The sequence below is a fragment of the Saimiri boliviensis genome, chromosome 1, assembly GCF_048565385.1.
Source record: "Saimiri boliviensis isolate mSaiBol1 chromosome 1, mSaiBol1.pri, whole genome shotgun sequence".
NCBI classification, from domain to species: Eukaryota; Metazoa; Chordata; class Mammalia; order Primates; family Cebidae; genus Saimiri; species Saimiri boliviensis.
Genome location: NC_133449.1, coordinates 72165968 through 72190391, shown reverse-complemented (window position 1 = coordinate 72190391; position 24424 = coordinate 72165968). Strand labels below are relative to the sequence as shown.

General features: G+C 40.2%; 1 long non-coding RNA gene across 1 annotated transcript; it reads left to right on the top strand.

The window, feature by feature from the left end:
• Positions 1-343: 343 nt before the first annotated feature.
• LOC141584541 (uncharacterized) lies at positions 344-20554 on the top strand. Its single transcript, XR_012517611.1, has 3 exons — positions 344-459; positions 2079-2221; positions 19824-20554. It is a non-coding gene; the product is annotated as an uncharacterized LOC141584541 (long non-coding RNA).
• The last annotated feature ends 3870 nt before the right edge of the window (positions 20555-24424 follow it).

Sequence of the window (24424 nt, the reverse complement as noted above, 5' to 3'; positions counted from 1 at the left end):
TGTGTGTGTTATAGACTATAAATGCTCAAGGAATACAGAGAATGGAGAAATTATTGTAGGCTGGATTAGTTGGAGAAGTTTCTGAGGTGTGACAGACTTGAAATGGAGGAAATGAAGGTCTTTGCTAAAAGACAAGAGGGTGTGCCAGGTGAGGGTGTGAGTGTGTGCACGTAGGGGTGAGGCAGTTTAGACTGTACAGTAAAAGCACGGCAGTAAGAATGTGCATAGTTCACATGGGGCCCTTGGTTTGGAGCTTTATATTTCTTGGTGAAACTTTATCTCTATTCACTTCCCTGATTTTTCTTCTCCTTTGTCTTCCAGGGTTGTTATATGACTGCATGATGATATCTTGATCACCTATGCCTTTATTGATGGAAAATAACACCTCTCAAAGTACTCTCCATATATTTATGGGTGTTTTTCAGGAGTAGAAGACACCTCTATCCAACTCCAACACCAGTACATGTCCCCAGTCCATATATTTCCCTACTTACAGACCACAGTTTTGTTTGGGTATCAGGCAGCTGCATTGTTCAGAGAGCTTAGACCCCACTTCCATAAAGATAGAGCATATTATTTCTGTAAGCCAAGCAAGGGAATCTTGTTTCCCAGTTCAGTGGTTGGTATAGGCACTTGGCATATAGTGCAATTCTAGCTCATATGTTGCAAGGACTGGAGAAAGAGGTACTTCTGGGAAAGTTATCTTTGCCATGAAAGAGGGATACAAGGAAGGAGTATTCTGTCTTAAGTTTGTGTGAGCTTGTGATGCCTAAAACATCCACGGTCATCTGGCCTGAGATGGGATAGCCTGAGACAAAAGCCAACATACCTGGGAGCGCAGAGCAGAAAGACAGAAAGTCCTTGATGGTGTCATTGGATTGGGAACCACCCAACCCTGACATTTCTTAACTTCCAGACTCTTTGTTACATGAGAAAATAACCCCCTTTTATTGCTTAAGCCATTTCAGCTTGGTTCATGTTTATTTGGTGGATATGCCAGAGTGCTGCTCCCTGTTCAGAAATGGCCTTAGTTCTTCTCTCCACAAGGGTGCTATTTGGCAGCTTCTGCTCCTCATACCACCTGGACAGAGACCACGAGGGCTCCTCCTGCTGGGGAGCCCTTTGCAACCATCACACTGACCTCAGGGGAAACAGACCCAGTTGTTAACATTGACACTTCATCATAGGCATGGGATCAATCTTTCCAGGAATTATCCCTTGTAATTCCTGACAATGCAGTAGAGACTGGGATGTAACTTTTTTTTTTTTTTTTCCCCGAGATGGAGTCTTGCTCTGTCACCCAGGCTGAAGGGCTGAAGTGCAATGGTGCGATCTCCGCTCACTGCAACCTCCACCTCCTGGGTTCAAGCGATACTCCTGCCTCAGCCTCCTGAGTAACTGGGATTATAGGCACGTGCCACCATGCCTGGCTAATTTTTGTATTTTTAGTAGAGATGGGGTTTCGCCATGTTGGTCATGCTGGTCTCCAACTCCTGACCTCATGATCCACCTGCCTTGGCCTCCCATAGTACTGGGATTACAGTTGTGAGCCACGGTGCCCAGCCGGATGTAACTTTTAACAAGACTTCACAGAAGGTTCGAGGATGATGGAGGGGAAGTGCATATGCACAGTAGCTCGCGACTGAGGTGCGCATGGCTCAGGCTATCTTCAGAGTGTCTTGGCAGACCAGCTGCTGGTCTTATTCCTGCTTTATCTGGGGCAATTTGGCTAACCCTTTGCCCCCTCCTCTTTGCACCATGCTTCTGCCGCCAGAGAGAGTAGAAAGATTTCCCTCACACTAGTCCTTGGGCTGTGCAGTGTAGTCCAAACACTGGCAGCATCAGTGTCATCTGGGAAATTGTGGGAAATGCAGAATCATAGGCCCTGCCCTAGACCCACTGAAATATCATCTGTATAAGCCTTCTAGGTGATTTTTCAGAACATTAAAGCATTAAAGTTTAAGAAGTTATTCTAGTCTAAGGCTTGCCTCTCGTGCCTTCATTTCCTGTTCCAGATTTGAACTCTACCTGGGATGACTGGCTATGGGAACATTTTTTTTTTTTTTTTTTTTTTCCAGGGAAAACTCCACCCTCATAGCGATGTGGACTTTTGGGCTCAACAGGACACTCACACAATTCCATACAACCAGTACATAGTCTCAAATCCGGGCTGGTCAGTTTAAATAAATGGTCACTCTGTGGCATGAAAAGCCCAATCCAGGTAAGGGCTAAGCCTTTCACCTTTAAAAAATATTATAAAAGTAACATTAAAATATTAACATTTAAGACAAAGTGAATTTTATATGTTGATATTACCTTCTCATCCTTGTCTATATACATATATATTTAATTTTTACATATTTGATTTAATATTTAATGATTCAATTTTATATTCTGCATTTTCATTCAGTATTACACTGAGATAGGCTTCTATTCTGTTATTTTTTTTTCTTTCCCATAGCCTGTATTTGCTCATTCTTACACCCCTCAGATAATTAATGTTAAAAATTTGATTCATATTTTTGCATGCCTTTCTCTATCCTCATGCAAATATATGCACTCATGTATATGTCATTTTTGGGGTCAGTTTCTCTTTTCTTACAAAAGGAAATTATATTAAACATTTATATTAGGTTGGCTTTTTTCCCCCCTAACCATCATGGTTGTCCTCCAGGTCAGTAGGCACAGAGGTAACTCCTTATAGTTGCATAATATTCTTCAGTATGGATGTATTAAAATTGATGCACCTCTTTTCTCTTACTAATGGACATTCAGATTGCTCTGGTCATATGTTTCCTTACACATAGGGCCTTATGTACGCCATACTTTTACCTCTAAAGACAGATGCTTATAAGTAATATTGGTGGGTCAAAGGATATATAGGTTAGAGTAAGCAAACTGCTGTAACAAATAGACCCTAGAATATATCATATTTCAAACATAATAAAAGTGGAATAGTTCATGTTAGTTCTGGATACTCAGTGGGGTCTCTGCTACACATAATCACTCTGGGATTTAGGCTGCAGGGGCTTTGCCACCTTCAACAAATGAATTTAGTGTCATACTGGAGCTAGGACTCAGTTGTCTGCCACAGAGGAATCGGAAAAGTGCAGTGTAGGTGTGCCCTGAATGAGAGGAAACAATTTTTTTTTGAATAGTTTCTGCTACAAAAGGTCAATAATATTTAATTTAAATATATATTACCAGGTTGCTTTTGCAAATGGTGGTAAGAGTTTACATTCTTACTAGCAACATATGAAAGAGTCCATAATCTGGAATCCTTGGCGGTGCTGGATGGCATCATCCTTTAAATCTTTCTAAATCTGATGGATGAATAATGAATGATATTGCTTTAATTTGTATTTCCTTGATTATTACTGGTTAAGTGTCTTTTCATAAGTTTAATAGTCATCTGGTTAATTCGTTTATTTCCTACCTGTTCTATGTTCCCTTTTGTCTCCTTTCTTGCCTTCTTTTGGATTATTATTATTATTGTTATTTTTGAGACAGAGTCTCTGTTCTGTTGCCCAGGCTGGCATGCAGTGGAATGATCTCAGCTCACTGAAACCTCCTCCTCTCGGGTTCAAGCAATTCTCATGCCTCAGCTTCTCGAGTAGCTGGGATTACAGGCATGTGCCACCCACACCTGGCTAATTTTTGTATTTTTAGTAGAGACAGGTTTTTGCCACGTTGGCCAGGCTGGTCTTGAACTCCTGGCTTCAGGTGATCCACCCACCTCAGCCTCCTAAAGTGCTGGGATTACAGGCGTGAGCCACCATGCCCAGCCTGGATTATTTTTTATTATTCTATTTTTTCCTTCTTTTAGTTTGCTAATTTTATATTTTATTTTTGTACTTTTTTAGAGGTTATTCTAGATTTTAAACATATCTCCTAGACTTATGAAAGTCTAATATAATATTTCAGGTTGGGTCCCCCAGGAGATAGACTTTGAGATGTAGTTATTGTTCAGGAAGTTTCCTGGGGAAATGTTCTTGGCTTAACACTAGTGGACGGGAAGAAAAGGAAACAAGTTTGTCAAAGGAAGAAGTTGGGTTCTGCTGCAATTAGAATGAAAGGTTAAAGCCTTCTCCAGGGAAACTTGGAAGTTGGGATGGCTTTTTAGCATTGTCTTGAGTTTGGTTTAGGTGCCAGACTTTTATATCCACACACTGAGCAGTTATTGGATGCAGGCAGCCTTGGGAAGGGGGCATGCCACTGGGCGAGGTGGCCCTTTTCAGCTGATGGCACCTCCCAAAGAGAGGGGACAGCTGAGGGAGTAAGTCCCTAAGTCTTGAAAGGAAGATCTGACTGGCACAGGTTAGATTACACTACATATAAAACAGTACTTTTACGCCCACCCAAGCAATTCAAGGACCTTAGAACATTTTAACTTCATTTGGTTTCTGATTTGTATTACTATTGTCATTTAAATTTATTCTGTGTGTATTTTAACCGCCGTGAGATTATTATTACAGTTTTTACATTACATATTCATTTATGTTTTCCCACGTACCTTTTCTGTGGCTCTTAATTCTTTCTGCATTTCTAAGTTCCATTTGCGATCCTTTTCATCTTCTTGAAGAACCCTCTGTAGAATTTCCTTTGGTATAGATCTATTGGCAATACATTATTTCCATGTTTCTTCGTCTTAAAACATCTTCATTTCACTCTTTCTTTAGGGATATTTTCACTGGTATAGACTTCCAGGCTGGCAATTATTTCCTTTCCTCTGAAAATACCATTATATTACCCTTATTCTTGAAGTTTATTTTCTCCGGATGTGGAATTCTTGGTTGATAACTTTCTGTTACAGAACTTTAAATGTTTTACCAATGTCTTTGGTATCTTACTTTCAAATGAGAAGTTCACGATATTTTGAGTCATTGTTCAGCCGTGTGTTTTGTGTTTTTTTCTCTGGTTGTTATCAAGATTTTTCTCTTTATCTTTGGTATTCAGCAGTTTGACTGTGATAATATTGATGTCATTTTATGTGTACATGTCCTGCTCATGAATCACTGAGTAAATTTATGTCTTTCACTAAATTTGGAAAAAAAATTTGGCAATTATTTCTTTATTATTTATGTCTTACTGTGTCTTTATTCTTCTTCTGGGATCCAGTTATATGTATGTTGGGTATTTTGATATCATTCCACAGGTATTCGGAACTCATATTCTTAGCTACAATCTGCCTTGGGGATGTGTGCTTTGAGTATTAGCCAGAGATTTGATCAGTTTAAACAGAGAAATTGTGGTCATCCTTTCAGACTGTATCCTTTCTTTTCTTTCTTTTTTTTTTGAGATGGAGTTTCGCTCTTGTTACCCAGGCTGGAGTGCAATGGTGCGATCTCGGCTCACTGCAACCCCCGCCTCCTGGGTTCAAGCAATTCTCCTGCCTCAGCCTCCTGAGTAGCTGAGACTACAGGCGTGCACCACCATGCCCAGCTAATTTTTGTATTTTTAGTAGAGACGGAGTTTCACCATGTTGACCAGGATGGTCTCGATCTCTTGACCTTGTGATCCACCCACCTCGGCCTCCCAAAGTGCTGGGATTACAGGCGTGAGCCACTGCGCCTGGCCCGGACTGTATCCTTTCTGAGAGTTCCCTTTCCCTTCCAGTGGCTGATTATCCTGAACTCGGTCTTCTACTTTTTGCAAGCCAGTGAGGTAGAGGTTTTCTGCTGGAGTTCTATCAGAACACAGTGTGCAGCACTGACTTTGGCCTACACTCAGGCAAAATGCTGTAAAAATGGGTCACTCACCCTGTGCTGTTTCTTTTTTCCAAGTGTCTACTTTCTTTCACAATTTACCTTTTCACTTTCCAATGTTATTAGGGTTTTTTTTTTTTTTTTTCTAATTTTGTTCAGATTTTATAGTTGTGATATATGGGAAATTTGGGTATGGTAGCAGCTACTTTACCATATTGGAAGTGGAAGCCCAGTTTTTGTTTTTGTTTTTGTTTTGTTTTTTTTTTTCCCAGCAGTTTGCAAGAATAATTTCATTGTTTCCTGGCTTTGTGAAGCATGTTCACAATGTACTGGTATCAATCTCAAGGAAGGACTCTAAACACTGCACTAGCATCAATTCACTTGCTTGAGTCTGGTAACATAAGAAGTTAAGTGAAGCAACTTTTTTACTCATAGATAGGCAGCAGAGGATCATAGAAGCCTAGGATTCATGATGAGCTGATTCCCTAAGGCTCAGGAAAGCTGTCCAGGGAGGATGGAGTCTCCTATGCATATATCCAACTTTTCACCACAGCTGAGGGTCCCTGCAGGTGTGTTCCACCCTGGGTTTTATACCAGAGGAAAGTGGATTCATTGGGCTAAAGTGTTGCAGAAGATCCTATTGTAGAAGGGACTGGAACAGAGCCCAAGCTGTTTTGGCCCATTCCTCCTTATCTCAGGCTATTGCATTCCCAGCACATTCTATAGTTATTCTTGAGAATTCTAAGTGAGAAAAGAAAGTAAGAATTGGTCACCAAGGTAATCTGGGGACATGTCCATCAGGCTTCAATTATTACTGTTGGGAATTCAGCTGTCAGTCTTATTGTCACTCTAGTAAAGGTAATATGTCCCACCACCCCGCCCCATCTGCTTTTAGGATTTTCTCTTTTACTTTGACCTTCAAAATTTTCTGTGTTTATCAAGGTTTGGATTTCCTACAGCCTGGCTATTTTCTTCTGGCTTATACTCCAGATAGCCATTATCTTTTTGGCTGCTGCTAAGCCCCACCCTTGAATTTTTAATTCCAATTGTAGTCTTCTGTTCCAACATTTATACTTGATCTTTTTTAAAAAGCTTAGTTAGAGATTTTCCATTTCATCATATAATATCTTGAACGAATTAATCTCAATTACTTTATAATCTCTGAAACTCAAATGTCTCGATTTTGTGTTAGTCTGTTTCTATTGTCCGTTCTTTTTTGTTGGTTTTTGGCTGTTTAATCTCCTCTCCTAGCATGCTTAGACATGCATATAAGAACTGTTATGCTAATCTGGAGTTTTGTATGATGTTACAGTTTTCCAGAGGACCTGTTTTGTATCCGGCATTAAGTTACCCTATGGACAGATCACCTTAGTCAGACCTGGGATTGAGATGATTTGAAGGTAGGCAGATTTTGTGAGGTCGGATTTATTTTGTTCACCATGATGCCTAGGGTATGGCCAGTGGGAGTCCCAATTGAAAGCATACTGTGGTTACCAAGGCACCTTCTCTGTGGTGATCTTGGAACTCCAATTTCTGCTTCCCTCCGCACCTGAGACTGTCAGTGCTCTGTCTAGTCTTTCAGTTGCTACTTTCTGATCAGGCATTCAGCCTTATAGCTGTTGCTATGAAACCTGTGAACACGAAGAGGGCAAAAGCAGTGATGAATATTGGATTCAATTATCTGCAGTTTTCTTTCCAGGAATGTCCCCTCAAGTCCTCCTTCAGTGCTCCTCAGCTTGGTAGTTCTCTGAAGCCAACAAATACATTTTTAAAAGTATCTTGTCCGAGTGTTCTAGTTGTTGTCGGTGGCAAGGTGAGCCTTTAACAAACATTGCCACCATTGCCAGAAGTGGAGATCATCAGTTTTTTTTCCCCCTCATGAAGGGGTTTAGAGTCATGCGTGAAAAAAGCTGTTACCTGGTGAAAAAAGCTGCCATAATTGTGTAGCCAGATCTGATCTGTCATAATGACTCAAGTCATAATGCATCTCCTACAACTGCTGAGTCGTTTAGAGAGGATTTCAGTTTGAGGTAGCAGAGGTTGTGTTCACGGGAGAAAAGGTCATGGACTTATATTTCCAGCCCAACTGGCCTCATTCCTCATCAGCAGGCGTGAGACTCAGTGATCATGGCAGAGCCATCTTCGCTGTGATACCCTTTCACACCCTGTCCCTGTCTGCTCATCCATCCGACCCATCCATAATCCCAGACTCCCCTACTTTTGGCTACATCTACCTATTTCCCCACCCTTTCATTCTCCCACTTGTTCCCTTTTTCCCCTAAACCCAAGTCTTCTTCCCCTTAGTTCCACTGCACAGACCCATGCCTATGTCAGGGAGAGACAAGGGAGCAGGTTCTTAAGAATAATGTAGTGAGCGATAATGAGGTACACAGAGTGCTTGTGCCTGTGACGTCTTCATTAGAAGAAACACAGGGGAAGACCTGGGGGCATAATAAATCTTGGGCTCCCTCACTCCAGCCTGCAACAGGACACGGCAGTGATCTTGTCGATTGCATCAGCAGCCTTTAGGAAAAGTATAACAATGTTCTCACCCTCAGATTAATAGCTTTTTCAGTTTCTCTATTTCTCCTCTTGTTTAGAGGTTAATTGTGAAAAGTTAAGAACCCTTTACCAGGAGGCTGAGGCAGGAGAATTGCCTGAATCCAGGAGGCGGAGGTTGCGGTGAGCCGAGATTGCACCATTGCACTCCAGCCTGGGTAACAGGAGCGAAACTCTGTCTCAAAAACAAAAAAACAAAAAAACAAAAAAACAAGAACCCTTTAACAGGCATTTTGGAAAATCCAGACTTGGGACACTCACAGAACAAACAGTTTTTTTTTTTTTTTTTAACAAATAAATTGCAAGGGAAAATATTGAGGAAGATCTATACATGGAAAAAAGACAGAAAAGAAATAAATCAGTTGAAATGTATAGGCATTATTTAGATTCTTATTAAAATAAATATGATTAAAGTAGTATGACATTTATTAGAGAAATTAGAAATTTAAATATTAGCTGGACTTTGATATTAAAGAATTGATATTAAGCTTTTAAGTGTGATAGTGACATAGGGTTATATGTTACAAATGTCAGTCCTTTTAGGGACACATACAAATATTGATGGGTGAAATAAAATAATTTTGGGGATGGGCTTTGAAATAACATGATTGGAGAAAGAGGGTAGGGATGTAGATGAAACAAAATTGTCCACGAATTGATAGTTGTAGAATCTGAGTAAAGAGAACACAGGGGTTTATTATACTATTTTCTCTACTTTTGCATATCTTTGAAGCTTTTCATAATAAAAGTCTCTGTATCTCTGGATAAAACTTTGTAGAAATAATCCCCAACAACTAATAATGCAATTCAAAACCCTGTCCATCCCATTTGCATAATAATCCCCAGATGAGGTCTCTAGCATAAAGAAGGTTCCAGGTCTAAAGAACATAGCACATATTGTGGGGTGGATTTTCAATTTTGCAGAAAATGTGTGTTGGTCTGGAGCCTATTCTCTTTTAGGTTTAGTGCTTACAAGAGATCATCCAGATTATTCTACTTGTGTGTGTGTATGTGTGTGTGTGTGTGGCGAATACCCACTTCAGTGCCTTTGAAACGGGGTTTCAACACATGTTGCAAGATTATCCCCATTGTTTATAGAACAGTCCTGGTCCTGAATATTTTAGATAGAGCATGAATGGATGAAATGGAGTTTCATAGGATTTCTCTTTACATAGATAATATTAGCTGAATCCATATTGGGTGTCAGGTGTTAGACTTAGTATTTCACATGCAATATTTCCTGAAATGTTCACAATTATTCTATGGAGAGGTGTATTAGTCATACTATCTATTTTTGAGGCAGGAAAATGGAAACTTGGAGAGTTGACATAACTTCTCCAAGGGCACAAAAATAGAAATTAGGATACAAAACCAGCTGGGGCTTGAAACCTAGGTTGCTTGACCCCAAAGGCTGAACTCTGCCTCAAATTTCATGTAATTCAGTTTATTACATATTAAATTAAATGTAGATCCTGGGAAGCATATTTAGGCAAAGGTTAAAAAAAGTTAAAATAAAAACAAAAGAAAAGCCAAATGCCAAAGCTCTAAAGACATCTTCAGGTTTGCTAGAATTTAAAGGTATCTTATGGGGCTGAGAAATGAAATGGTTGCCATTCTGGGAATGACCTTCCATAAAGCTTTCTGGAATTCTCTTCAGAACTCCTCACAACTGCATGTGGTACAAATATTTTCTTCCCTTTCTTGGCCATTGGTGGTACAAATATTTTCTTCCCTTTCTTGGCCTTTGAAGACAGAAAAGGGACGGGTTTTCCTGAGCCACAGAAGTTTGCAAACTTGGTGATGACCCGAGACCTTGTTTTCCATGGGTACTGTTACATTGCTATTGGAAGAACAGCAGGAGATGCTCAGCTTCTTGACTGCCAGTGTAAGGCTTTCTCCTGGTCATGAGACAGTGGCCAAAGTGAGTTTAGGAGGGAAATAGATCCGTGTTTTGTGAAGGACTCCAGTGTCTCCTAGGTTAGTTTCATTTTGCAGATGATTGGGGAAACAAAAGGCCTGGGAAAGACAAAATGCCCTTCGTGGTAGAGGTGGGAGGAATCTTGTAATGCAAATAAAGACCCAAGATGGAGAAGAACTTAAATTCAACCCATCCTAGAAAATTCTGCAAGGCTTATTTCACAGTTCTCCAGGTATGCTCATTATTTTTGAATTATTTCTAAGGGGCCTGGTGGAAGACAGAAAGAAGCCTGTAACTAGGTGACTATTGCCATGGGATGTTGGTTTCAGTCTATGAACTTGTATAGTGATGCCATTGAGAGGAACTCTAAAACTGGGGCAAGCCAAGCTCAAAGTCACCTGGAAATATGTACCATGCTGGAGTGGCTACAGAATAGATTTCAGAAGGAGACATCCATTCTGAAGACCTAGTATGTGAAATCCCTGCAATAAGGCATATCAGTTCTTTGTCACTGTCTTGAGGTCACTGGATTAGAATCAAGCACCAGGGGTAAAGAGAAGGTCATTTTCTAAGAAATATTCAGATCACTATGAGGAGCAACACTCATCAGCCGATAGGATTCTACTACCCCATAAACTATTTGTTGGCAGAGGCTCTTCTTTCAAGGGGTGGGACTAGAGACTCAGAACTATTGCTCACTATCCTCCCAGCTCTTGGGGTAGGTCTTTCCTGTGCTATTCTTGTGAGATCAAATATGTGTCACGAGAACTGATGGTTTCAAAAAGGGGAATTTTCCTGCACAACCTTTCTTTTCTTGTCTGCCACCATGTGAGATGTGTGTTTCACCTTCCACCATGATTGTGAGGCCTCCCCAACCACGTGGAACTGTAAGTCCAATAAACCTCTTTCTTTTTTGAATTGCCTAGTCTCAAGTGTGTCTTATCAGCAGAATGAAAACAGACAAATACACTGGGGGATTATAGAGGTTTGAACTTCAGCTGTGATATTTCATGTGTCTAAGAAAGATCAGAATCAAACATGATAAACTATTAACATCCGTTATGTGTGGATAAAGAATCTTTCTACGTGCTATTTTTTTCTTTTTTATTATTATGTTTTAATATTATACACACAGGGGCTTGCTATGTTGCCCAGCCTGGTTTTGAACTCCTGAACTAAAGCAATTCTCCCACCTCTGCCTCCTAAAGTGCTGGGATTACAGGTGTGAGCCACCATGCTTAGACCAAATTTTTCTTTTCTTTTCTTTCTTTCTTTTTTTTTTTTTTGTGAGATGGAGTTTCGCTCTTATTACCCAGGCTGGAGTGCAATGGCGCGATCTCGGCTCACTGCAACCTCCGCCTCCTGGGTTCAGGCAATTCTCCCTCAGCCTCCTGAGTAGCTGGGATTACAGGCATGCGCCACCATGCCCAGCTAATTTTTTGTATTTTTGGTAGAGATGGGGTTTCACCATGTTGACCAGGATGGTCTCGATCTCTTGACCTGGTGATCCGCCCGCCTCGGCCTCCCAAAGTGCTGGGATTACAGGCTTGAGCCACTGGGCCCGGCATTTTTCTTTTTATAAAGGAAAAATTTGGGGGAAAAAGAGCACATTTTAAATTGAGATGTTTACATTTGTACCACCTAAAAAAAGGCAATAGTGTTGATGTAAAAACAAAATAACAGAGAATGAATTTTTAAAAAGATGAAATAATGGAGTGTAAGGAAGTTAGAAATGAGTTGGAGGTTAAAATCTGTATTGAAGTTATGCAGAATAGTGCACATATGGTACGAAATAAAACTTTTCTCAGAATATGGAGGGAAAAAAGACAAAGATTAAAACAATGAGGGTAGAGATGTAAGCCAGAGGAATGAGAAGAGTGAAAATGACAATTGGTGCCATTGAGGAAGAGCTCACCCTCCATGTTGCACAAAAGTGGTTAACAAAGATTTAATAAGCAGAAAGTTTCCTGAGGCAAAGAAAGACTTGAATGTAGATGGAAAGGACTCACAGGGTCCTGATAAGGTCCATGAAAAGAGGTCTACCCTTAGATTCTTTCTGTGTCTTTTGAATTATGAGGCTAAAGAAATTGGCTGGGCACAGTGGCTCACGCCTGTAATCCCAGCACTTTGGGAGGCTGAGGTCAGGAGTTCAAAACCAGACTTCTTTTTGTATTTTTAGTACAGATGGGGTTTCACCATCTTGATCATCTGGCCAAGATGGTGAAACCCCATCTGTACTAAAATACCAAAAAATACCAAATAAATTAGCTGGGCTTGGTGGCAGGCGCCTGTAATCCCAGCTACTCAGGAGGCTGAAGCAGGAGAATCACTTGAACCCAGGGGGCAGAGGTTGCAGTGAGCTGCGATCGCGCCACTGCACTTCAGCCTGGGTGACGGTGTGAGACTCTGTCTCAAAAAAAAAAAAAAAAAAAAAAAAAGGAAAACTCTTTGAGTGTCCGGGTTCAAAATTAGTCTACAAAGGAATAAAAATCAGGGTGGCCTCAACCCTAGAGAACTAGAAAGTCTGTTGCCACCTACAGAGTTCTGAAGGTTAAGAATAGGGGACGTCACAACCCAAGAATTGTCTTAATTTGTGAATGCAATATTAAAAATTCTGCAATACGCCAAGTTGTACACAACTGAAAAAATTACTCAAAGTTTTACTCCAGTCAACTGAAAGATCAAGGTCTTGGAAGCCATGATATAAAAAGATTTACAAATAGCTTCTTATTCTGTTTAGCTTCCATAATAAAAAATCTAATTATATTGGATATTTTTAAATGGATTTATAACCCAGGGGTAAAGCTAGGGTCTGTAACGCTTCCGTTGGTTGTTATTGTTGGTTTTCACTGTTTTTTCAAAATCAAGAAATACTTGTTTTTCGGTAATAATCTTTACCTCATGGTTCAGATGGAATCGCCTTCTACTTGAAACAATACAACCCACTTCTTTTCTAGTCCAAAAAAGGGCCTGCAATATTTAAATGACAGGGCATTGTGTCTGCAGAATTACTAAACTCAAAGTATTTTTTTAATCCCTCCATTGAAACTGATTTTTATTCAGCAATACAAAAGCATTACATTGACAAAGAACTTGAGTAATAATTTTATGCTTCTTAGAACTCATTTTGAATGACCTGAGTATATACGTTTCTTTTTGTAATTATGAAAAATGAATAACCTACCAGTGGCAGATATAATCTGTGATTAAAACCTCCTTTATAACATCTTCCAACTAGGAATTGTGAATGACTTTTCTTGGGTTAATTGTACTTACAATCAGAATATGTAATATAATCTTAACCATGTTAAATTATGCAGAGAAAAAGGACTTTAAAGAAATAAAATAGTAAATGAGGATATCTGAGTTGCGAGATTCTGGGTGATTTTAATTTTCTTTGTGTATTTGTATATTTATAATAAACTGTATATTTCTTGTCAGAAAAATGAATGCTATTATGAAAATCAGCATAAACAATTTTACCTGTGCCATATGATAAAATTATGTGGCTATTACACACGAGGAAAGGATTGAGGGGTATACTATTATGTTAAATAAAGAGTCTGCAGTCTTTGGATGTTAGAGCTACAAATGATTTATCTTTTTTTTTTTAAAAGACTTTATGTGTGGCAAGACTATATGTTTCTTTCCAACTCAAAAAGTTCTTTATTTTACAAATATACTAAAATAAAATATATTTTATTCAATATAGCAATACTAAAATGGGCACATATAGGAAAGATATACTATACTTTCTATTTTTAACTCTTTAAAACTTAGCCCTATCCTCTTGCCAATAAGTTGCTTTTAAAATCAATGACAGTCCAAACAGTAGACTAACACAATAATTTAAATATAAATAATTATAATAAAGATACTATAACACAAATAAAATATATAGTAAAACTAATTTTAATAAACATTATTGTTTTAAGTGAAATAACTACGATAAAATCAATACTTTTAAATACAAGTATTACAATGAAACTGAAGATCTGAATTTCAGACTTGAAATTCTAAACCACAGGGTTTTAGAGAAGAAAAGATTTCTCAGTTGATATCATATCCAACTTCCTTATTTGATGGATGAGCAAACTGAGTGGGGAGAGACAAAATGAGTAGCTCTGAGTTTCACATTAATTTGCACTGGAACTCAGGGTTCCAGATTCCCTGCACAGTAATTTTTCTTCCCATAATCATGCTCCTAGTGAGGACGGCCTTTGAGTGTGAATACAGAGAGTGACATATGCAAAGGTAAACTGGAGACTCTTCACCTGCCCGTCTTCCTATACAAAATAAAATGTGGACTATTTTTGTGTTTGCAATTATGTGAAGCACCATTTGATTCTCATTTCATAGCTCTATGGCTAAAACTTCTTGGTGACCATCTTGAAAGGAGGCAGAAAGTCTCCAATGCTGTCCTTGCTCAGAATGTCACTCTAGAATTTCACTGGAGGAAAATCTAGGAACATTCTGCTGAAAGTTAAGTAGCTTCCAGTATTAAACTATCAACATGTATTTAGTTTTTCAACTATTTTCTAGATTAAAATTAGTGCAAAATTTATGTCAAAAGATATTTCAGTTTTACTGAACCCACCAGGGTTGCCAAATGTTTTTTAAAAGTTGGTCAAAGAGTCCATCTCTAGATTCTAGAGTCTGGAAGACAAGAGAGAGAAGAGTGATGAGGAAAATGATCTTAGGAGCATGGCAGTGGTGGGCTGGTGCTAATAGTGATTTCATTTGCAGTGGGCAGGCATCCAAGGGTATTTCGGGCAAGTCTTATTTCCCAAGGCAATGTATTCTAGTCTTATGAGAGTACTGTAACAATTTTCTTTGAGATATATTTGAGATTGGACTCTGGCATGAAGTTTTTCTGAATACGAAGCAACATAATGACATATTATCTGGAATTTGAGGCTCTCCTTTGATGCAAAAGTGATCAGATTTACGTTTCCACTAGATGGCATTAGAAACTTCTGAAGCCATGAACTAATTTCTAGTCACCTTTGTTAGGCTGTAAATTACACCTGCAGGTTTTAAGAAGCAGTTGGCAATCGACTATCTGGTGTGTTTTAACTTTGATGCCAGGTACACGGTTAAGACATTGGTATCAGATCTCACCCTTGACATAAATAGCTTCTGGGATTATCAGAATGTCATTCCACATCTCATGTTCCAAGCAAGAGTTTTGAAAGCAACATATACCCTCCCCCTTTGTAAATCAAAACCAAGTAATACTAGGTCCTTTTATCCTAGCTAGGCAATCAGTTGAGGGCAAACATATTAGGTAGAGAGGGTAAATGAAAGCTTTCGTTTTCCTCGCATGCAGAGATTTTGTTTGTTTGTTTGTTTCTTTTGCCATATTTAAAACATGAGGGAGAAAAATCACAGAATCCAAAGGTTTATCAGCTTCTCTTAGTGGTGGTTTTAAGAAAACTGGGTAGGTTTTAGAAATATAAATGAAAACTTCTGGGGTCTAGAATGGATACAATGTCCCAGTGTTTCTGAAAAGTCTTTGCCTCTTCAGATGCTCTGTGTAGCTAAACCAGGAAATCGTAGGTTTAGTGTGTGCGTGTGCGTATCTTTTTCTTTTCTCAGTGGTATGTTTGCGTGCCTGCCGCTGCCACCATTGCCTGCTCCCTAGCCTGGCTTTCATCATTTCTTCCTGTTGATTGGTGTCACCTCACATGCTTAGAATGTCTGCCTGTCTGTTCAGAGTGTGAACACATTCCTCAGAATGCTGATCTGTTCGTTTCACACCAGTGTCAAAATGACTTATTAAATTCGGCACCTCCTGATACTCAGTGGCTGATGTGTTGCTGTCCAAATAGTAAATGACAATAAGCATATGCAGCTGGTGGGCCTAGCAAACTCATTTAATTTGATAAAAATGTCATCGCAACATGCTTTAAATTGCTGTCCTTTTCATCATTGCTAATTGCTAGCTATAGACCTTTTTCCTATGCTTAATACAAGTGTTAGAATACTACTCTTTCCAGTCTGATTAAGAATTAAAAAAAAAATGTAGAATTCCTTTTCAGTGGCAGCATTATTTCATCAAGAGATGGATTTTGCTCTTAATTAGCCAACATGCCACTAGGGAAGCTTCAGAGTCATGGGTGTGAAACAGCCTCAAGCAGGAGATCAATCTAAAGGAAAAAAACGGTGGCTGGGGAATAATTGGCAGCTCTGGTGAACGTGGGCTGGTTATAACAGTGACAATATGTTCCCGTGGAATATCACAAACCTCTCTCTCCTATTTCCAACTTGGCACATTTCAAGCTCAACAAAAGCTGAACAATATATCCCATGGTTATTTGTCTATTGTTTTATATTTTTTTCCTGCTACTTCATTGAGGTTTTTCATGTGTTGGACTGACAATCTGGACATTTCTCTAGAAAGGATTAGGGGATTAAGAAGGCATACAAATTCAAAAAATAATAATCCTTCAGTAGTTTAGTGCTTAAAAACAGATCTGGAACTGATCTATACACTAGAATCAGGCAAACCTGCACTAATTTGCTAAACCCAAAGTTGATTTAATGCCCCCATCACCCGCCACCTACATACCCATACATTGAACTCAAACTTTTTAAAAAGATGTGTGCCAGATTGAACAGGAACTATTTTATTATACAGGCAAAATGGAGAAAAACTGCAACGTAATTTCCCACCCAAAGTGAACCGATAGTTAATTTGGTTAAAACCTACTTTTTTTTTTTCTTTTAAAATAATCTTTCTGTGTGGAGTCTGACTTCTGGAGTGGTTGAGCTCATAGCCATACAGGCCACCAGCCTCTCTGCTCGCCTGTTAGCACCTCCTCCCAGCAGGAGGCTTTATCTGGGATTTTACTTATGCAAAACGAATGAACAAAAAAGGGGCAATTTGCCTTTCCTCATAATATTCTTGCTTTTCAGAGCTCGATAGCCTTTGCTAAAAACGGAGCATGGATCCTGGATTACTGTCTACTTTATGTGGTTGAGTGTATTTTTTTCAAGTTGCTTATGGAAGAAAACATCACAATCATTTTGGTGCAAATTCCAAATGATGTTCCCAGTCATCTTCTATAGTCTTCCTGCTGTGATTGGCCCATCTAAATAAAATAGTCAGTTAAAGAAATAAGTAACCTACTTTTAAATACATTTTTACTTTGATTTTCCATCTATATCTAAAGTTAAGAGGGACATTTTGAGCACTAGACTATCTCAGGCTGCCAGAGGTCATTTCATTTTCTCCTCTGCTTGTGTGCTAGTGATACCTTTACCACTGGTATATAGAAAAGAAATGTCTTTGGGATATTTCCAGGAAGGTCCATGGAAGCTCTTTTTGCTTAAATTGAGCAATGCCAAAGAGCTCATCAAAATGAATGAGGGCAATGGGAAGTCTGGGTCCTAGCTCTGAACTCTTCCAGATCAAAATGGCTCTGCCTGGGCAGTTCCAGGTGAGAAGAATCAAAAGTTCTATGCCTTGGTCAATATGGGGGTGAGGTGGAGGGTACCATTAATCATATTAGTGCTCCCAGTAACTGGTTTGGGGTGTTGATGAAAGTGTGTGTCCCGTGTCTGGTAGGTACATAGTGGATGGCTTGCCAAGAGGCCCTCTGGTTGACATGCTGGGGCAGAGGGGACCCCCTCAGCCTTTCCTCCCACCCAGGGTCCCCTAGTCTCAGCTGCAACTCCATTTTACACATTGTACCTTACATTTCAAGAAGCTCTTGAGCCCAGCTCAGTAAGGTAGCATACTCACATCATCCTGAACCCTGGGTTCTCCAAGTTTTGGACTCATCATAATCCCAGCTCTCAATTATTGACTGGCAGAGACTTTTCTAGAATTTCTATAATTATTCCCTGAAACAAGCTTGACGATGTTTTTACTGACCACATAAAAGTTCTCTTCTCTCTTGCATAAGCAATATATAAATATATTCTCTTCACTTGCCCTGACCTAGTTCAGATCTGCTTCCAGAAGAGTCCACCCTTGTGCCTTGGCCTGTGTGCCTCAGTCTACAGTTTTGTGTACTCTTACACGTACATCCAGGGGCCTGTAGAAATCACCCAGAGTTGTCAGGGTGGGTTCTTTTCCCCAAAGGTGAATGGTGTCACCCAGTGTGTGTCATTCCATGGCTTGCTCTTTTAACTAAATGCCGTATCTGAGAGCTGGCCATGTTCTATGGAAATATGGGTCATTTCTCCGAAGACCTGCCTGGGCTTCCATAAAATAAAAAGAGCAGAGTTTGCTTAGCATTTTCTCTTCATTTCATAGATGATAAAACACAGACCCAGGAAGGTTAAGTGACTTATCCAAGGTCTTCCAGCTACTAAGCACTAGAGGATGGGTGAGAACCCAGACCCGGCTGATTCTCCTGCATGCCTGGCTCCTCCCATAGCATCAGGTTTCCTTGCGATGCTGCCTTCTTTCTCCTCTCTGCACTATCCTCTCACCTGCTTTGCTCTTGAAGCTACATTAGGCTTGAGGTTTCTGCCATGAGTGTCCTAATTCCTGGGGCCAGATCTATACTGACCTAGGAAGTACTTGAGGATGAACATTTTGAAAGAACATTTTACACAGGGGGTGTCTTTCACCATTTTAAATATTTTATTTCATTTTGCTAACCAGGTAGTTTTATAAACACTTGGGCTGTCGTAGCCTTACAAATCTTTTAAAGATTTTTCCCCAGCAGGGTCTGCCTCCCATATTTAACAGGAAAGTGTGTAGGAGGGATGTGGGGAGCAATTGCTTGGGGGAAATATTGCCCTCACAAACGTGAATATGGCAATCACAGTGGTTCCTACACAAAGGTTTATGGTGGTATCGTGGGTCAATAGGAATTTCTGTTTGTGAAATGGCTGCAACATCAGAATGGGAGGATAGGCTGAGTAACTTGGCTGCTTTATAAATGAAAGGGCTTTTATCCTCCCAAAGCCTTTCATAGTATTTGAGACTCAGCGGCTAGTTCTGAAGAGGATCCATTCTTGAAAATGGCCCATTTAGCAGCACTTTGGGAAGTCATCAGCGAGTACTCAAGGATGGACTGTCTCAGAAAAAAAAAATGTTGTTAAAAAAGCCCTGTTTGTAAATTCTGCTTACCCACGGAATGAACTATTTTTTTGCATCTCCATAGTATGATTTGGAACTTCACATAGATGTATTTGAACATAAAATTTTAAAGCCATTGTTGCCCCAGCTATGTGCTACAGACCCCGCCCCCCCACCACCGATCGACCACCTGGTTAGTTTTCTGAGAGTTTCTGCGGGAAAGGTTTACAATGGCTGGTTCCTGGTTTGATGTCATATCGATAAATTATGGTGCTTTAAACAGATGTGATCTCACAGCGTGGAATTCTTCAGGGTAAAGCTCATGAAAAGGTTTTTTTCCCCCTCTTGGTTTCATTGTAGTTTTGTTGTTTGGAGGTTTTATGTTGTTCATTTAGTTCCCTGGCTTTTGGGGTTTTATAGTCGTATTTCCTTTGTTTAATATAATTTCTTTTTCTCTTTTAGCTATTTTTGTTAGGGTGCCCAGAGGCTTCAGTTATGAGTGGCTGTAAAGTAAAATATATTATGATTATTACAATGATAAAGTATAAGCTTTTAAGAGGCTGCTTATATTGACCCATATATTCTCTTTTTTCCTCTCTCCAAGATACACACAGAGGCACATTGGAAACACAGTAGAAAACGGCTGCCAATTTAAAACCGGAAGTTAAGAAGAGCAAACTCGAATGTACAGCAAGAGAGCTTCAGGCTGGACTAGCTTCCAGCAGAAGTGGAACTGGAAACCTTGGATTCTATTGTCTCTTCTCTGTGACATGGGAAAATATGTCAGTATCTGAACTTGAACTTGGTCATTACTGCTCATTTCCTAACCTTTTCCAAGCCATGTAACTCCCCTGAGGCTTAGTTTTCTCATCTGTGAATTGCAGGATGATATGTTCATGAGGTTGCTGTAAAGACTGAATGAGATAATGTGTATAGAAGCACCAAGCATGGCCTCTGGCATATAATAGGTGCTCGATAAATATGAACTGGAGTACACATGCACTCTGCTCCCTCCTGCTCCCTCATAGTGCCTGGCTTGGCTCTGGGCTCCCTGGGATATGGTAGGTTACCAAAGCAGGCACTAAGGCATGTCTACTCTTGGTACCTTATTACCTAGGTTTCCCGTGCCACCTGTTTCATTCTAGACATAGATTTCAGGCTTCCTTCCAACAGAACCTCACTTCTGCTAGCTGTCATGTTCAAAAAGGGACTGATGACCACTCAAGTGTGATATGATAGTGATTTATGAATGTCATTCCTCCACATAGCATTTGGATTATTACAGGTTTTTATTTGCTTTTATTTGGCACTAAAAAGGCATTGAGAGCCAAAGGAAAGTCTTTTTAATGGTAGGATTTAGGCATTATGGCACATTTCCTTATGGAGGAGAAGGATTTTCATCCTGAAACCCTCTATGTCATACCCGATAGGTCACTGCTGAGTCTGTCTACTCATACTGATCTCTTTCTCACTGGGTTGAAATAGCGTCCTCCCAAAATTCATGCTGGAACCGGTAAATGTGATCTTATTTGGAAATAGGGCTACTGTAGATATAATCAAGTTAAGATGAGATCATATTGAACTAGGGTGAGGCTTCACTTCAATATGACTGATATCCTTATAAGAAAAAGGAAATTAGGCCACAGAGACATAGACTCACAAGGAATCAGGCCATTTGAAGACAGCAGCAGAATTAGGAGTGAAGCATCTACAAGCCAAGGAATGACAAAGTTTGCTGGCAACCACCAGAAGCTGGGGAGGCAGGGGAGGATTCTCCCCTAGGGCCTTCAGAGGAGGCATGGCCTGGGCCACACGTTGATTTCAAACTTCGAGCCTCCAGGATTTGGAAAGAATAAACTTCTGTTGTTTTAAGCCACCTAGTTTGTGGTACTTTTTTTTTTTTTTTTTTTTTTTTTTTTTTTTTTAGGTGGAGTCTTGCTCTGTTGCCCAGGCTAGAGTGTAGCAGTGTGGTCTGGGCTCATTGCAACCTCCACCTCCCAGATTCAAGTGATTCTTCTGCCTCAGCCGCCCAAGTAGCTGGGATTATAGGTGCATGCCACCACGCCCAGCAAATATTTTATATTTTTAGTAGAGAGAGGTTTTCACCACGTTGGCCAGGCCCGTCTCAGCCTCCCAAAGTCCTGGGATTACAGGAGTGAGCTAGCACACCCAGCTTAGTTTGTGGTGCTTTCTTATAGCAGCCCTTGGAAACACACTTGACTGAGCAGGATGCTTGCTAGATGGCCTAGTGAGCCCAGCCACAGGGAGGGGTGAAGTGGAGATTTTGCTGGTAGGTAGCTGATGTTGGCTAGGACTGTGCTTAGCATGTATAGCAGGAGGAATGCACTCTTCAGGTGGAGCAAGGGTGGGTGTAGGTTGTGTGGTAGTGTTACAGGGGTATTTGAGAGCAAAGAACGTGCTGTGAGAAACTACTTGTGTTTAATAGGAGTGTGCCTTATTTTAGGAAAAGAATGCACTTGGAGTATTTCAGGGGAGCTAAATTTTTCCTGACTTCTCTAGGGGAAAGTAAAGCTTGAAGAGATCATTGAAATTTCAAGAAAGTAGAAATCTCCTTATAAAGTGAAAATCCACCCCTGTCCCAACCTAGGTATTTTTTATTTTGGAAGTTCCATCCCTATGCTTGTGAAAGTGAGGCTTTCCTGAAATGCAAGGTATCTCCTTCTGAGAGTCCAAGAAGATTTGGGAGAGGGAAGGGAGGCCGACTTCCACTTATTTGCTAGAGACAAGAAAAAAAAAATCATACAACTCCTCTAATTTAAGAATTCCAGAGTAATCTCTTTAAACACTTGAAAATTCATTTCTGAATGTTAAGGAATAGAATTTAGCAAGAAGAGGCTATTGTGTGTCAAAATAGAGCAGGGCCGTACTCGATCATTTGAAATAGCAGAGAAAAACAGTGCTGTTGAACCATCCATTCGACAAACACTTCCAAGGCACTCAGTTGGGCACCTAGGGAGAAAGATACTAATAAGCTTGATGCCTGCCCTTGATGGCATGGTTAATAAGATGGTTTGTGAGGGGATAGACAGATTTGTAAATATGTAATCATAGCAATAGCTAACATGTTTGAACACCTACAAAATACTAGGCCCCATGCCAAGTTCTATACATGTAGGACAGCATCATTTATCCCTCCATAACCATATGAGGTGGTTCTATTACTCATCCCATTTTCCAGATGAGGGCACTGAAGTTTGGAGAGAATAAATAACTTGCCTAGTGTCATTCACCTAAGTAAGTGGCAGAGCTGAGATTCAAACTCTACTCTGAGGCCCTGAAGACTCTACTCTTCATCCTGACAAGTGGTTGGGATGTATCTGCTGTGTGGGTCCAATAGCCACTCTTTGTGTTCAAATAGCATATACTTAACTGCCGTTAACTTGCCCTTAAACAAACTACTACTAGGTTTCTCCGATGAGGTTATAGAGTTGTGAGAATGAAGTGGCCTAATGCAGACCAGGTGCTTAACGTAGCACCTGACATGACAAAGACAGTCACAAAATAGCAGCTTTTGTTACTACATGGGCAGGGGCTACTGCAGATGATGCCCAGAGAGCTGTGAAGAATGAGGGGGTCCCAGCCGCTCTCTGTTGGGACAGCAGGACACAGCTTGCAGATTAGAGTCTGTCCCCTTCTGCATTGTACTTTGGTCCTTCTCTAGGCATGGATCAGGACAAAAAGACATCAAAGGGGAAGAAGTTAAAAAGGAGGCTTGCATGTATGGAGCTTTGAAATGGTGGGCGAGGGGTGTGTGCTGAGGTGAGGGAACAAACATTAGTAGGTTGACTTTTATAGAATCCCATTTTAAAAGTGATATTTAATGGCTTCTGTGGGTCTCTTTAAATGAATTCCACCATATTATTTGGTAGATAGGCCAAATAATGGGCTGAGGATGCAGGCATGCTAGTTAAGTTCCCCTAGCAGAAGTGCTCCTGGGCTAGGTGTGTTAAAGGGATTAAGAGCTTGTTGAAAGTGAAGTGCCGTATGGTAGCTGCCAACAGTTGGAAACACCTTACCTCAAATCATTTGATTGCAAGAATACTAAAACAAAGTTAGTTCTTTGAAAACAGCAATGGTTTCTGAAATGGTTCTGAGAAAACAGCAGGTGAAATTACATGATAGGATATTTTGCTTGAGACTGAGAATAGTCTAAAGCTGCTGGTTCTGGTGAACTTGAAGCCAGTGCTTGGCTGACTCCTATGTAACCTTCAAAATTTGGCTGAAACATCGCCTCCTCTAGGAAGCCTTCCCTGAGCTCCTTATCTATGTTCTCAAAGCACATTCTGAACACCTCTATTGTAGTGTTCATCATATTTTGTTGGAGTGATCTTTTCAGAAATTTTTTCTCCTAATTTCCACTTCTGTCTTATTTCTAGCATCATGGACTTGGCACATGGTAGGTACCCAAGCTAGTCAAGCTGAAGTAGATATTGCTAGGTTACAAGGAGAAGAGAAGGGGGAGTGAAGACAGAAAGCGAGGACTCTAAGGCTGCCGACAATAGTCTTTGATTTCATCATCTTATATCAAACAGACCCTGGCTCTACATATTTGAATTTAAAATCCAATTATTGTCAATCTGTCCCCTTTTATAGAATAATTCTTTGTTCCCCATCCAGACCTGGAAAAACCACAAACCTCAGGCAGTTCGTGTTACTTTCTTTGAAGCAAAGCAAGCATGGCTGGCTTAGGTTCAAGAGAAAGGAGGGACATTGATCCATCTTTCCTTTTCTACCCTCCAAGAAAAAAAGGAGACCAGTTCAGCGTAGGCAAGACCCCCTGTCAAGCAGGGACCAACAGCTTGCGAAGAGTTTCTATACTGTTCAGTCAATGGTGCCACCCTTTTCTCTGTAACCTGCTTCTCCAACATGGTGGGCAATGGGGAAATGTTGCACAAACACTTTTTGATCAGCGGTGTCATCTGGGGGCAGCTCTACCATCTGTGCCTGAGATGTCAAAAAGAATTCTTCTAAGTATCTTCTCAGGTAGCTTGGGATGATTTCAAACTTGAGGAAAAAAACAGGGTAAAAAATTACATGCCATTCTAAATCAGAGCAGACAGGCTGTAAAGTTCTAGATTTTGTTTGATATTTCTCTTCTGTGTAGAATAGCATCTTTACTCTGTATTGACAGAAGCAGCCCTTTCCTTAATATAAGCCAAGACACAGCCATAAACCAGGTCAACA